The sequence below is a fragment of the Cavia porcellus genome, unplaced genomic scaffold, assembly GCF_034190915.1.
Source record: "Cavia porcellus strain 051 isolate PalLab524CR breed Dunkin Hartley unplaced genomic scaffold, mCavPor4.1 scaffold_32, whole genome shotgun sequence".
In the NCBI taxonomy this organism is placed as follows: Eukaryota; Metazoa; Chordata; class Mammalia; order Rodentia; family Caviidae; genus Cavia; species Cavia porcellus.
This window is the reverse complement of record NW_026947515.1, coordinates 22421312-22435318: the sequence shown is the minus strand read 5'-3', so window position 1 is coordinate 22435318 and position 14007 is coordinate 22421312. Positions and strand designations below refer to the sequence as shown.

At 40.2% G+C, this 14007-nt stretch overlaps 1 long non-coding RNA gene across 5 annotated transcripts in view; it reads left to right on the top strand.

The window, feature by feature from the left end:
• LOC134474408 (uncharacterized) overlaps positions 1–14007 on the top strand; it is a 37133-nt gene that overhangs the window by 1267 nt on the left and 21859 nt on the right. For all 5 annotated transcript variants that reach the window (XR_010045260.1, XR_010045258.1, XR_010045257.1 and 2 more), the window contains exon 2: positions 441–612. This is a non-coding gene — a long non-coding RNA (uncharacterized LOC134474408). The remainder of the gene's footprint in view (positions 1–440; positions 613–14007) is intronic.

Sequence of the window (14007 nt, the reverse complement as noted above, 5' to 3'; positions counted from 1 at the left end):
TTGCAGACCTTGTGCCTCCCAGAGTGCTAGGATTACAGGAGTGTGCCAAATGTTCACCTTGGAGTTACAATTTTTTTTTTCTGCACTGGGGTGGGGATCCACACACCCATCTTGGGAGAAGTCTGCTGTCTCCACTTCTCTTTGAAGCTGGCTTCCATAGCTACCCTTGCCCCTGAAACTGTACCCCCCTGGAGTCCCTAGAGACCATATCATTCCTAGGATGATGGATACTTTCCAGTTTCAATTCTGACACAATCAACTCTCAGAATATTATAATTTATGCTTGGAACTCTTTGTTGGTTCCTGAATTTGTATTTGTCTCAGGCTCAGATCCTTCTCATCAGCTGCACCCTGTTCAGCGCCCCAAGGGCCACATCTGAGACTTTCTGCTCCTTCATCTTTCCCTTGAACCATCTCTCTTTCTGTATCCTCTCTCACAGGGGCTTGAGCATATCCTGAGTCACCAGTCTGGGGCCACCCTTTATGGCTCTGTCCTTCATGTCCCCCCCTAAATTCTGAACTTCAATCAAGTATTGTATTTCCCAAATCAGCTAACGCATGACGGGCAGGCCAATGTTGTGATGCCACGGAACTTTATTAGCACCTAAGGAGGTTTGTAATTTTATTTATTATTTATTTATTTATTTACTTTTTTGGTACCGGGGATCAAACTCACAAACTTGCACTTCCCAGGCAGGTGCTTATGCCACTGAGCTAAATCTCTGGCTCCCTAAAAATGTTTTTAAACATTTATTTATGAATTTATGTAAACGTTTAGGTTTCAGATTTAAAAAAGAATAGAGAAACAACCTAAGTGTTCACCAGTGAATGCAGGGCTAACAAACGTTTTATCCAGACGGTGAGATGTTCAGCCTCAGAAAAAACCATTCTGAAATATGACACAACAGGGGTGAATTCAGTGACATCATGCCAAGTGAAACAAGCCCCTCCTAAATAGAGCGTAGGGAGGTACATTCCATGAGGTGCCTAGGGTCCTCAGATTCATAGAATCAAAGGTGGGATGGGGTTGCACGGGAGGGGACCTGTGGCACGAGTTGTACTGAGTTTTTCTCTTAAGACAACAGATATTATTGTGGAGTTGTTTTCTCTAAACTGAAACTTCAGTGTCCAGGTTTAATTGCTGTACTGGCACTTTGTGAGTAAGTGGGTTTCAGGTTGCAGTTTGGCCTTGTCTCTACAAGGTCCACCATCATTTAGTTGGGGGAATGAAGAATGTTATGGGCTCAGAGTTTCCGGTTTTGCAAAATGCAGAGTTCTAGACATTGGATAACCATATGAGTGTTCTTAACACTACTGAATTGTTTGCTGAAACGGTAGCATGGTAAATTTTATGTTGTGTGTATTGTACCGTAAGCTTTAAAATGAGAGGTAGGAGGAAGAATTGTATTTCTAGTAAGGTGAATTTCTACTCGGGGCCATATGAATATGGATTTTTGTCACTGCAAAGAACGAATCTGAAGACAAAGCCATGGACTAATTTCAGGTAGAGTAGGGTGCTGTGGACATTGTGTGTTTCAGGGTGCTAAGCAGGCTCCTAAGTGCAGTGGTACTGCGTAGCCACAGAGCGTAATACTGTAAGGGCGAGCTGTTGATCATGCTTTTGGGCTATTTCAAGTATTGTATTTAAATCTGTTTCAGATCCGTGGGATTGAGGTTAATTTTTTGGAGGGGGTGGAGGTTGGGACAGGGTCTTGCTATGTAGTTTAGGCTGGTCCTGAACTCACTATGTAGCCCAGCTTGGCCTTGAACTTGTAGTAGTCCTCCTGCCTCAGCCTCCCAAGTGCTGGGGTTACAGGCATGCAGCACCACACCAGGCATAGCATTGTGTTTAAATGCTGAATTCTTGCATCAGAATTTTAAAGTTAAACTTTTAATTTTGATATAACTGTAGATTCACATATAGTTTGTATGAAATAACTTGAAAAAATATGGTATAATATCACAACCAAGATGTAGAAATGACTAACATCAAAAGATAGACCATTTCCAGCCAGGCCAGGATCCTCATTTTGCCCTTTTGTAACCTCATCAACTTCCTTCCTGCCTCCACAGCCCACTTCTGTCTTTTTTTTTCCACTTCTGTCTTTAACCCCTGACAGCCACTATGCTAGTATTCATTTCTACAATTTTGTCATTTCAAAAATTTATTCCAACTTTTGTTTAGGAACTGAGAGTCAGTTCAGAACTTTGTGATTGCCAGGCAGGCGCTGTGCTACTGAGCTCTCTATCCCAGCCCTGTGCAGTCATTTTTACCTGGCTTCTTTTCATACATGTAGTACTGGAGTTTGAAGCCACAGCCCTCACACTGAGCTACAACCCTCAGCCTGTTTAAGTTTTTATTTTGAGACAGGTCTCACCAAGTTGTTAAGTTGCCCAGGCCGGACACCTGCCTCAGCCTCCTAGATGCTGGGATTATCGGTGTACACCACCACATCTGGTTTGAATTGGCTTTTTTTCATTCAGTGTAGTTCTCTGTAGTATCCCTGAGGCCATACATAATAACTCATTTCTTTTGCAGTACTGGGAATTGAACCCAGGAGCTTTGAATATGCTCGGAAATGCTCTACCCCAGAGTTACATTCCCATGCTTGGTTGCTTCCTTTCTGTCAATAAGTAGCAGCATTCCAGGGATATGGATGAATCATAATTTGCTGACCAATGGAAGACATACCCATCATTTCAGTTTTGAGTTATTATGAAGAAAGCTGGTGCTGGATGTGATGATTCATAATTCCAGCCCTTGGCAGGCTGAGGCAGGAATATCACCATAAATTCCAGGCCAGCCTAGACTACACAGTGAGACTCTGTCTCAAAAAAAAAAAAGATGGGGCTGGGGATTTAGCTCAGCGGCATAAGCACCTGCCTTACAAGCAGGCGGTCGTGAGTTCAATCCCTGGTACCGATAAAAAAATGAAAAAGACAAAAAAAAAAGTCTCATTCAAAAAAAAAAGATTCTTTTATAGCACAAAATTATTTATACAGGTATTATCTTAATATCCGTGGGTGTAATTATCCCTGGGTACAATTGCAGTGCTGTTTAGTAGGTGGTTGCACAGTTAAGCCTTTTTGATCCCAGGGATTGAATTTATGACCTCCTGCTTGCTAGGCAGGCACTTACATCGCTGAGCTAAATCCCCAGCACCCCCACACACACCTTTTTTTTGAGACAAGGTCTCACTATGAGCCCCAGGCTTGTCTTTTTTTTTTTTTAATTTTATTTAAGGAGAAAAAAAACAGAGAAAGGGTACAAGTTATACAGATTTACAGAAAAAAATAAACAGTAGGAAATCACTAGTTAATGGATTACATATTGTCATTTAAAAATAATTGTTCAAGTCACAAAATTATAGCATGTAAAGTAGACATTCCAACAGTGAGACTGCAAACAGTTCTGTTCAATGATCCAATAAAACTCAGTGATATCATTTTCCATCTTATACACTTAAATATACATGCAGTTATATAGTTTAGAGCACTTTCTTTTCCTCTCTTTTGTACAATGACAATTACACATTTTGGGTTTTGTTGCTCCCACAGTTCTTATTACTTTTTTGGAAGGGAGTAGAACCAAATGTGACTTAACAGAACAGAGTCAATCAAATCAAAAGGGTGGACGTAATAGATTATGTAAAAGCATAATACAAGGTGATCAATAATGGTTACCATAATGCCTCCCGCTATCTCTAAAAGAATTGCCTATATCATCAGTTATAATAAAAATGAACAAAACAGTAAAGAACAAAACTGACAAAATCAAAACATTGGAGACATTATAGGTCTTCAAAAGTAGATAAAAGTCATCGAGAATGGGCGTCATAATGAATCTCACTATCTTCACAGCTGTTGCCTAAACTTTCGAACCTGGTACTATCAAGCAAAACAGAATAGAGAAACATCAGTCAAAACAAGATGGTGAGAGCAATACAGGGCTTCAAATCAAGATAATGGAAAGTCAAAGTGGGTTACTATAATATATCCTGCTATTTTTATTTATTTTCCCTTAATTAAAAGGATGAAAATAAAAAAGTAAATAATGGAGTGGAGATTGAGATAAAAGAGGGCATAACAGCAAAACAGCGCAGATCAAAGCATAACCATTTAAGCAGAATAGTGTTTCACCACAAGATAATCCTGACATAAAAGTAGTTACCACATTGTCTCTTTCCTTGAAATCCTTGAGTACAACTTCGTATACTGTAGCATCAAATATATCAAAACAATGTAAAACCATTTAAGAGAATGACAGCATTACAGGGTATTTAGAATCAACTAACAGAAAATGAACAATGGTTTCTGTATAATCTCCTTGTCTTTAAAAGTTTTTGCTTATACTATCTTACATAGTAAAATCCAATAAGATACAACCTGTTTAGACCATTGGAGACAGAAGAACAAAAGCTTGATGAGACTTCAAAACAAGATGATACTAAATCAGTATTACCTATTAAGACATCATTTTCTCCAAAATAGCTGTTCCTATCATCCAATCTTCTCTGCCTCATTTCTGTTGAGCTCTTTTTCTGTCATTAGTTGTCAGTTTGTCTTCTTCATTTTGTTCTCTGCTCCATTCATTGTGGCCTCCCCGCCACTATTTCTGGATTCTTTGTATTTTTCTTTTTTAGAATATCCTGCAATACTCTCTGTAGAGTTGAATTGGTGGTTGCAAATTCCCTCAGTTCCTCTTTATCCTGGAAGCACCTTGTTTTTCCATCTATTTCCAGGGACAGTTGTGCAGGATATATCAATCTTGGCTGGAGATTATTATCTTTCAAAGCTTGAATTATTTCCCCCCACGCTCTTCGTGATTTGATGGTTTGTGCAGAGAAATCTGCTGTAATTCTGTTGAGTGTTCCCTTGTAAGTGGTCTGTTTCTTGTCTCTGACAGCTTTTAATATTCTGTTCTTGTATTGAATTTCTGGAATTTTTATTATTATACGCCTGGATGTTGCTCTGTTTGGGTTGTAGGTGGCTGGGGTCCTGTGTGCCTCATACATCTGAGTATCTTTACCTTTTGCTAAATTAGGAAAATTCTCCTGGATTATTTCTGTGAGTAGCTTTTGTAGTTCATTTGTTTGTGTCCCTACTTCTTCTTTTATGTTCTTAATCCTTAAGTTATGGATCCTCTTATCATCTTCTTGTCTTTGTATTATTGCTGTTTGTTTCTTTGTTACTTTTAAGAAGTTTTTCATTTCATTCTCCCATATTACAAATCTGCCCTCCAGTTCAGATAGTCTGTCCTTAGTTTCTTTCAAGCTGTTATGGGCCCAGGCTTGTCTTGAACTCACAAGGATCCTCTTGCCTCAGCCTCGCAAGTACTGGGATTATAGGCATGAACCACCACCCCCACCACAGATGTTTGTTTGTCTTTTTCCTTTTTATCAGTACCAGGGATCGAACTCACGACTGCCTGCTTGCAAGGCAGGCACTTATGCTGCTGAGCTAAATCCCCAGCCCTGACTTTTTTGTTTTGTTTTGTTGTTGGGAATTACACTCAGGGACTTGGTACTTACCAGGCAGGTGCTTGTGCCACTGAGCTATATCTCTAGCCTCTGGCTCAAGACTTTTAACACAAGGACCTTTAGAGAATTTTTATCCAAACCACAGCAGTGAAACTGAGGAATTGCTAGCTGTGTTAAGGTAATGATACTAACATTATAGTTATTTTTAAAAAGTTATTTGTTTTAGAAATACATACTGAGACATTACAGATGGAACAATATGATATATGGGATTTATGAAAAGTTCCATATTTATAGTCAAGTTTGGGCTGTAAGTGAGAAATGAGTAGAAGATACAGATGAAATAAAATCGACTAACAGTGACTGTATCGAAAAATGGATTTATGGGGCACATGACACTATTGTACATGTTTGGAATTCTCCATAAAAATGAAATTTTAGTGTTTTCTACATCTGAAATATACCTCATTAGGTATTTTAGAAGCATAATGTTATCATTAACTTGAATTAAAATTTAAAAAGCTGGATGGGGCTGGGGATATAGTTCAGCAGCATAGCACCTGCCTGGTAAGTACAAGGTCATGAATTCAATTCCTGGTACCAAAAAAAAAAAGCTGGGTGGAGTAGTGTATCCCTGTAGTCCTGGCTACTAGCTACTGAGGAGACTGAAGCAGAAGAATTCCAAGTTTGAGGTCAGTTTGGGCAATATTAGCAAGAATCATCTCAAAACAATTTTTAATTAAAATATTATATATATAGTATATGTGTGTGTGTGTATATATAAGTATATGGTTTTGCAAAACAGAGAGCTAAAAACTCCCAAGTACTCCATGTTCTGAAACAACTACGTGTAAGCAGCTTTGCAAAAACACATTTTTATTAAAATCAGCTCAGTTGTTAGTATCTCAAACAGCATGAATTTCAATCAAGTTCCCAAGACATTTTATTAGATGTTCTAATTGTGTATCAGAGGCGGGTTTTGTCATTTCAATCAAAATCATTTGTAGATGATTAATGATTTTATGAGAAACAATTATGAAGATTATCCCAGTTGTATGTCAAAAAACTTTCAAAGAGGCAAATTTGTGCATTGAATGGAGGCTGAGTGGAGACTGAGTTTGCAGAAAGAAAACACAGTTGATGAGCATCTTTTGAACACAAGCTGGGATGTTCCAGATCAGTCAGAAAATGGATTAGCATTTGTGAGTCACACAATTAGAGTCTGATGCCTTTCAGAATTTAAAAAGTTTCTCTTTTTTACTCTTTCTATAGATCTACTATTGGAAAGATTTTTTTCAACTTCTTAAAACTGCCAACTTGGGGTGGGGGGAAGAAAAGAAAATAAAACTGCCAACTTGAAAAGTGTTTTGTCGTAAGTCAGAAACCAATTTTGATAATAGATAATTGATTCGGGTACTTACATTACACAGCGCAATTAATAAAATTTTACATAATTATAATTGGCCTCAGCAACAAAAATGTTAAAGATTATGAAACTTAGAACTTGCTCATTCATCTCACTTGTACTGCTATAATATTGCATATATTATAATTCATTAACTTTCAGAATAAGTCATTATGATTTATTCTTTTTCTGATACCCTCTTTCTATCTATGATGATTATATTACAGTTATTCACTGGGATTTTTATGTGGGTTTGAGATCCAGGCTGAGTCCATTCACCAACTCAGTCCTAACTGTACCTTCCTCTGCCCCGACTCCTGGTGCTTTTGCCCAAGTGGATTATGATTGTCCTCTGATGCACTCCTGATTCCGTCCTGGCCTTCTGATTTCGCCTTTCTCTCAGCAAGCTGCACAGCGGTTTATACAAAATGCAGATTTGACTCTCATTTGCTGAATTTTCAGGCCAGAAAATACTGATAGAAATTTCTCAGTTTCGACTACATGTATGGAGAAACTCTGTTCTCCACTTTGAGAAATTCTGCATTAGCATTTAGGTACAACGTGCCAGTATGGGAAACTTAGTAAACATAAATAAAAATGTGGGCACTGAAATCTTGTGACAGTGCCTCCCTCCTCCTCCTCCTCCTCCTCTCCTTCCTCTTCTTCTTCCTCCTCTTCTTTTTTTGACCCAGGGTCTCATTATAACTCACTAGGTAGCCCAGGCTGGCCTTAAACTTGCAGTGATCCTCCTGCCTCAGCCTTCCAAGTGCTGGGATAAAGCAAAAGCTAAGAAACAGTGGGCCAGGTAGGCTTGTAGACCACAGCAATGGCGCTTAGAAATGAAAAGCAGAAGTCTCAGAAGTGACTGATTTAACATCTCCAGAGAGATGGATATTAGGCTACCAGCGAGGAGGCAAGAAACAAACCAATTGACAGACGTACTGCAGTCTTTAAAGTGCTTGGGAATTGCTGGCGTTTTGGTTTTCTGGAAATAGCATGTATGTGAAGTCTCCTTAAAGAAATTCCTTTACCCACTTGCCTGATCCTCCAGACTTTTTTGTTGTTGTTGTTGGACTGGGGATCACACTCATGACCGTGTGCTTGCAAGGCAGGTGCTTATGCTGCCAAGCTAAATCCCTAGCCTCGGACCTCCAGATTCTGATATCTTAGTCTGTTGCTGTGAAGAAGAATACCTAAGGCTGAGTGACTCATAAAGTAACAAGGTATTTAGCTCACAGTACTAGAGTTTCCAGAGTGTAGTGCCCACATCCATTTGGCTCAGATGAGGGTCTTGGCAGCTGGCATTACACCGATGGGAGCCACTAAGGGAGAGACCGCATGGAGACAGGAAGCTAGGGAGGGGCCAGGCTCATTCTGACAACCTCCTGTCCCGGGACTCAGTCTGTTCCATCACCCATCACAAGGGTGATGCTTCTGAGACCTAGTTGTCTTCCACTTGTTCTTGCCTCTTAAAGATCCATTACCTCTCAATAGCATTATGTTGAGGATCAAGATTCCAGCATTGGCCAGGCATGATAGTGCACATCTGTAATTCCAGCATTTGGGAGGCTGAGGCAGGAGGATCCTTGGGAGTTCAAGACCAACTTGGGCTACAAAGTGAGCTCAAGGCCAACTTGAACTGCATAGTGAGATCTTGTCTCTAAATAAATAAATAAAATTAAAAAAATTTTTTTTTATCGGAACCAGGGATTGAACACAACCGCCTGCCTGCAAGGCAGGTGCTTATGACACTGAGCTAAATCCCCAGCCCCATAATAAAAAATTTTTAAAAATAAAAATAAAAATTTTAGATTCCAGCACAGCAGCCTTTGAGAGACAAACCATAGAATCTGGTAAAAGATCTGGAGTTAGAGTCTTTTTTTTTTTTTTTTTTGGTACCAGGGATTGAACTCATGACCTCACACTTGCCAGGCAAGTGCTTGAGCTTGAGTCAACTGAGCTAAATCCGCGGTCAATATATATATATATTTTTAAAACTGGTACCAGGGATTGAACTCACAACTATGCACTTGTAAGGCAGGCACTTATGCCTGCTGAGCTAAATCCCCAGCCCCTGGAGTTAGAGTCTTGATCCAGGAGTTGAAGATGCAGTATGTTAATGAGGTCCGGCATATTAAGAGAAAATAAAGGGCCAGGGATTTAGCTCAGAGGCGTAAGTGCCTGCCTGGTAAGCACGCAGTTGTGAATTTGATTCCCGGTACAAAAAAAAAAAAAAAAAGAATATGTAGACAACGAATGCTTCTAGAAAGGAAGATAAAGGAGGTAAATGAATGGAAAACAGTAGGAAAAACTAAGAAAAACTAGAAGATACATAAAGAAGATCCAATGCCCAATAATAGAAGTTCCAGCAAAAGAAAGAAAAGAGCAGAATTATGAAAAACAATGCAAGGAATCCATTCCAGGCAGGATGATGCATCCCTGTAACCCCACACTCAGGAGACTGAGGCAGGAATAAATAAATCACAATAAATTCGAGGCCAGCTTGGGTTACATAGTGCAATCCTGTCTCAAAAAATAGAAACGAACAAACACACAAGGAAAGAAAGAAAAAAGAAAGAAAGAAAGAAAAAGAAAGAAGACAGAGAAAAAACCCTTTCTTTTTGTCTTTTTGAGACAGGATCTTGTAATGCAGTTCAAGCTGGCCTTGAGTTCACTTTGTTGCCTAGGCTGGTCTCACTTTCAAGGACCCTCCTGTCTCAGCCTCCAGAGTGCTGGGATTACAGCCATGTGCCACAATATGTGGCTCTATAAATTTTTCTATAACCAAAGGAAAGGAGTTTCTAGAGTGAAAATGCACCTGATACCCAGACCTGCTTTTACAAGAGTCCAGAGAGGAAAACATAGGACATAGGGAAAATATTCAGGAATAGGGTTAGCTTTCTCAAAATAGAGGCTAGAAACTATGAGGGAAAGCTTTCTAACCCAGATTTCTATACCTAACCAAACTATCAATGCGAAGGTGGGATGGGATTTTTCAGACTTAATGTCTTCAGAACTTTTCCTCTCTCAAACCCCTTCACAGTAGGAGGCTTCTAGAGGACTTGCTCAATCAAATGAGAATGTAAGACAGGAAGATGTGAGGGTCACAAAGGAGATTCAATGCAGCTGTTACCAGGATGATGGTGAAAATATGGGCCAGGCAAGGAGCACAGGGCTGCAGGAGGTCAGAGCTCGGGGAAAGATTTCTTCCTCAATACAGTGAAAAGAATAAAGTCCTTGGTGTGAATTAATAGCTGGAGAGACTGTTTCTACAACTGACAGAAAATTTGGGTTGGAATTATCGATGATTACATAGAAAACAAAGCAAATCCCCAAATATAACAAGTAGTGTCGAAGTGGGCAAAGTTTTGAAGGTAATTTAGCGTTTATTACAGGGCTTGCTGTGGCCAGCAGCATAATTACATAAGTATAATTATGTGAACACTGAATTCTGAGCTAACCAAAATTATGATAGGATTAGGCTTGGAAGCAAGAAATGTGCCTATGTGTGGTAGGATGGTGACAGGACAAGGTGGCAAATCCTCCTCTTGTGCGTTGGACATCAGTAGATAACCCTGAAACATAAAAAGTATCAAGGCCAGCATAGACTTAGAGTAAATACCAGATGGCTCACCTGGAAAATCTGAAAGCCGTTGACTCTCAGAAAAATAGCAGAAGAGTGACGGGAAACTCCTGATTTTGAAAAGTAGAGCCCTCGTGGGGTTCTGCTGAACTTGGTCTGCAGGCCTAGTGCTCAGAGATCGGGGGCCTCTCCTTCCAGGTCACCCAGACCTGGGCCTTGCCTGTCCTTCCCGAGGCACAGCTGCCTCGGGTCTCCTGGGACCCTCCGGAGTGCACGTGAACATGTAATGTCACACCCGCTCCTCTGTGCTGGCCTGCTGGGTTTCTCTCTCTCTCTCTCTCCCCTCTACCTTCTCCAGGTGTTGCTTTCTTCCTGCTTTCCTGTGGGTTATGTCCAGCCCTCCAGTTTGACCCATCTGTAGTGTTTGGAGTGTCTCTGTGTAGCTTTCTCAGAGCTTGCACTAGGATTTCATTTTCCTAGTAGGTATCTCATTATCCGTGTGGACATCACAGAGTACTACCTCCCACATTTTAACAAGCTTTCGTCTGTTTAGATTCCTTTGTCTTCCCTCATTTACAACGGAGCTCTCTTAAATGTTTACATCTCTACCAACCACTTCATAAAGGGTTGTCGCTTTCGCTGTCATATACCATTTAGAAAACTCAAGAGGAGAATGATTAGATTTACTGTTATTTGGAATCTCTTCATTGTTCTTTCTTCAGTCTTGAAGGCTCAAGTTTCTTTCCTTTATAACCTTTTTTCTATTCGAAGAGCTCTCTACAGTTATTCTTTCAGGCTAGTTCTTCCAGGGACACAGCTTTCTTCGCCTTTCTAGACTCTGTTCTGGTACTCTGGTCAGTGTACCCCTGTGGCTTAATTTCTGAGATACAGAAACATTTACAAATTGGTAGTGTAAGCCTGCTGTCATATTTGCTCTGTATTTTGGGAGGCTGGAGTACTAGGAATCAAACTCAGGACCTCGCGCTTGCCGGACTGGCGCTTATACTGCTGAGCTGTGTCCCCAGCCACATTTGCTCAGTATTGCTTCAGCTATTCTTGACCATTTGTATTTGCACATGCGTTTTACAATACGCTTGTTGATTTCTACAAGAAAACATGTTGGGATTTGATAGGCTCACATTAAATCTATTGATCGATCTGGGTAGATGTTGTGTCTTAACTGAATGGAATCATCCAATTCATCAATATTTACACATAGTTCAAAGTACTTTAGTTCTTTAGTCTTAATAAATTTTTATGATTTTCAGTACAGAGTTGAGTACATTTTTCTTTAGATTTATTCCTAAATGTCTGACACTTTTTGATGTTATTATAAACAATGCTTTTGTTTTGAGACAGACTCTTGATATATAGTACTGGCTGGTCTTAAACTTGCTACGTAGCCCAAGCTTGTTTGGAACTTGGGATCTTCCTGCCTCAGCCTCTTGAGTGCTGGAGTTATAGGGGTGAGCCACCACACCCAACAATAATGCAATTTGTAAATTTGTGTGTGTATGTGTGTAGCAGGACTCAAACTCATGACTGCGAGGCAGGCATTTATGCCACTGAACTATATCTCTGTTCCATGTAAAATTTAACTTCTTCACCAAACTGTGCTAATGCATTCCTATACTCCTCGCTACTTGGTAGGTTGAGGCTTCATTACACCAGTGGGTGGATTTCTCTGCCAAAGAGTCAGTCCTGCCTGGTGGGGTTCTAGGGCTTTTAAAGAGAAAGCAAGGGGCTGGGGACTTAGCTCCAGACGCATAAGTGCCTGCCTTACAAATGCACACTCATGAGTTTGATCACTGATGCCAAAACAAAAAAAGCAAGCAAGCAGGAAGGTACAAAGGCAGATTTGTCACATTCTGATTGGAGGGTTGGGTGATATCTCAGTTGCTGAAGGAGTTTAAACATTTCATAGATTACATCCTAAGGCCATCAGTTATACAAAGCATGGGTTATACAGAGGAAGACATGTCCTGTTACATTTTGAGTTACATTGCAAGATCATCAGTTATACACAGTCAGTAGAGATAGGAGTTACACAAAGGAACATTTTAAGTTATCCTTTTAGGCATCTGTCAGACAAACTTACACAAAGGAGGGAATGTTCTGTTATCAGGCTTGTTCTGGACACAGATGTCAGCCTGGTCTTGGCAGGCATCTTTGGCAGGCTTTATTTGAAACTTTAAATTCCTTTTCAGTAATAACTCTAACACCTCTGGAACTTCCACTGACTCTATTCTGGGAGGCTAAACCAGGTCTTTGCCCACAGTGTAAAAAGGGTAATTGTTGGGCTACACATTTCAGTCTAAATATCACAGAGATGGAACCCACCTGTCAGGAAATCAGAAGGGGGCTCAACACCAGGTCCCCCTAAAACTAGGGGTGACCCAATGGGAAATCAAGCTTTCAGTCAGATTCCCAGTCAAAACCTCAGTCAGACTTTTATCCAGTCCAGATCAAGCAACCAGCCTGCTAAGCCAGCTTCTACATCATTGGTGGGACTCAGGTCAACCCAACAAGTTTTACAAAGTGGGTCTCCCTTAACACATCATGAGACTGAAAGTCAAACTGGTTTGTGTCTTTCTTATGTAGCCTCTATTCCAGTAAACTTGTTGGAAAGAGATTAACAATAGAAATTGAAATTTATTACTAACCATCTCTCCACTGCTCCAAAGGTTATAAATAGTTAAAGGACTAGAAAAACTGAGCAAGAAAACTCTCAGCCCTTAGATGTTAAAATTAAGTTAGACTGCACCAAAATCAGGTATAAAAACTAATACTTGATACTTCTCCTCCCAAAATGGCCTTACCTTTACAACGGAACAGTAAAACACCTGTTTGGGTAGAGCAATAGCCCTTCAAAAAGGAGAAACTTGATTGAGAATATACAGCTCAGAAGCAGCACAACACCTGCCTGGCAAGCATGAGGTCGTGAGTTCAATTCCTGGTGGGAGAGGGCGAGAGAGAGAGAGAGAAGCGGGGGGAGCCTTATACATCTGTATGATTTAATGCAGAAACAAATTTAGCTGGGTCCCTTGGAGCTGTCAGTTTTTGATGCACCCTGTGTTTGCTATTCCTAAAAAATCTGATAAATGGAGATTGTCACAATGCTTGAGTATTGTAATCCCAAATATTGAGTACAGTTATCCAAGTATCATAATCCGTTTTCCAGTTTTACTCATAAACCAAAAAGTTATATTCATAATCCCATTGAGATGTTACTGGAATCCCAACAAGTTAATTCCAATCTACCACCTCCACAATGCAACCCATGGCGAGAGTAAAGACACTAAGACATATTCCAAGTTAAAGAGCCACGGGGTCCTAAATCCAATCCCCATGAGGATGTGCAAAGGCCCTGATCCTAGGCCTCTCCTAGAATTTTTTATCTTGTGAAGAAGGGAGTGACTTGAGGATAAGTAATAGTGAGGATGCTGGGAATTGTGTGAGTAACTTGAGGGGGCTGGCCAGGTAGGGAGAAAAGCATCTCTGCAAAATGCAGAGATAAAGATATGCAGAAGGATCAATTT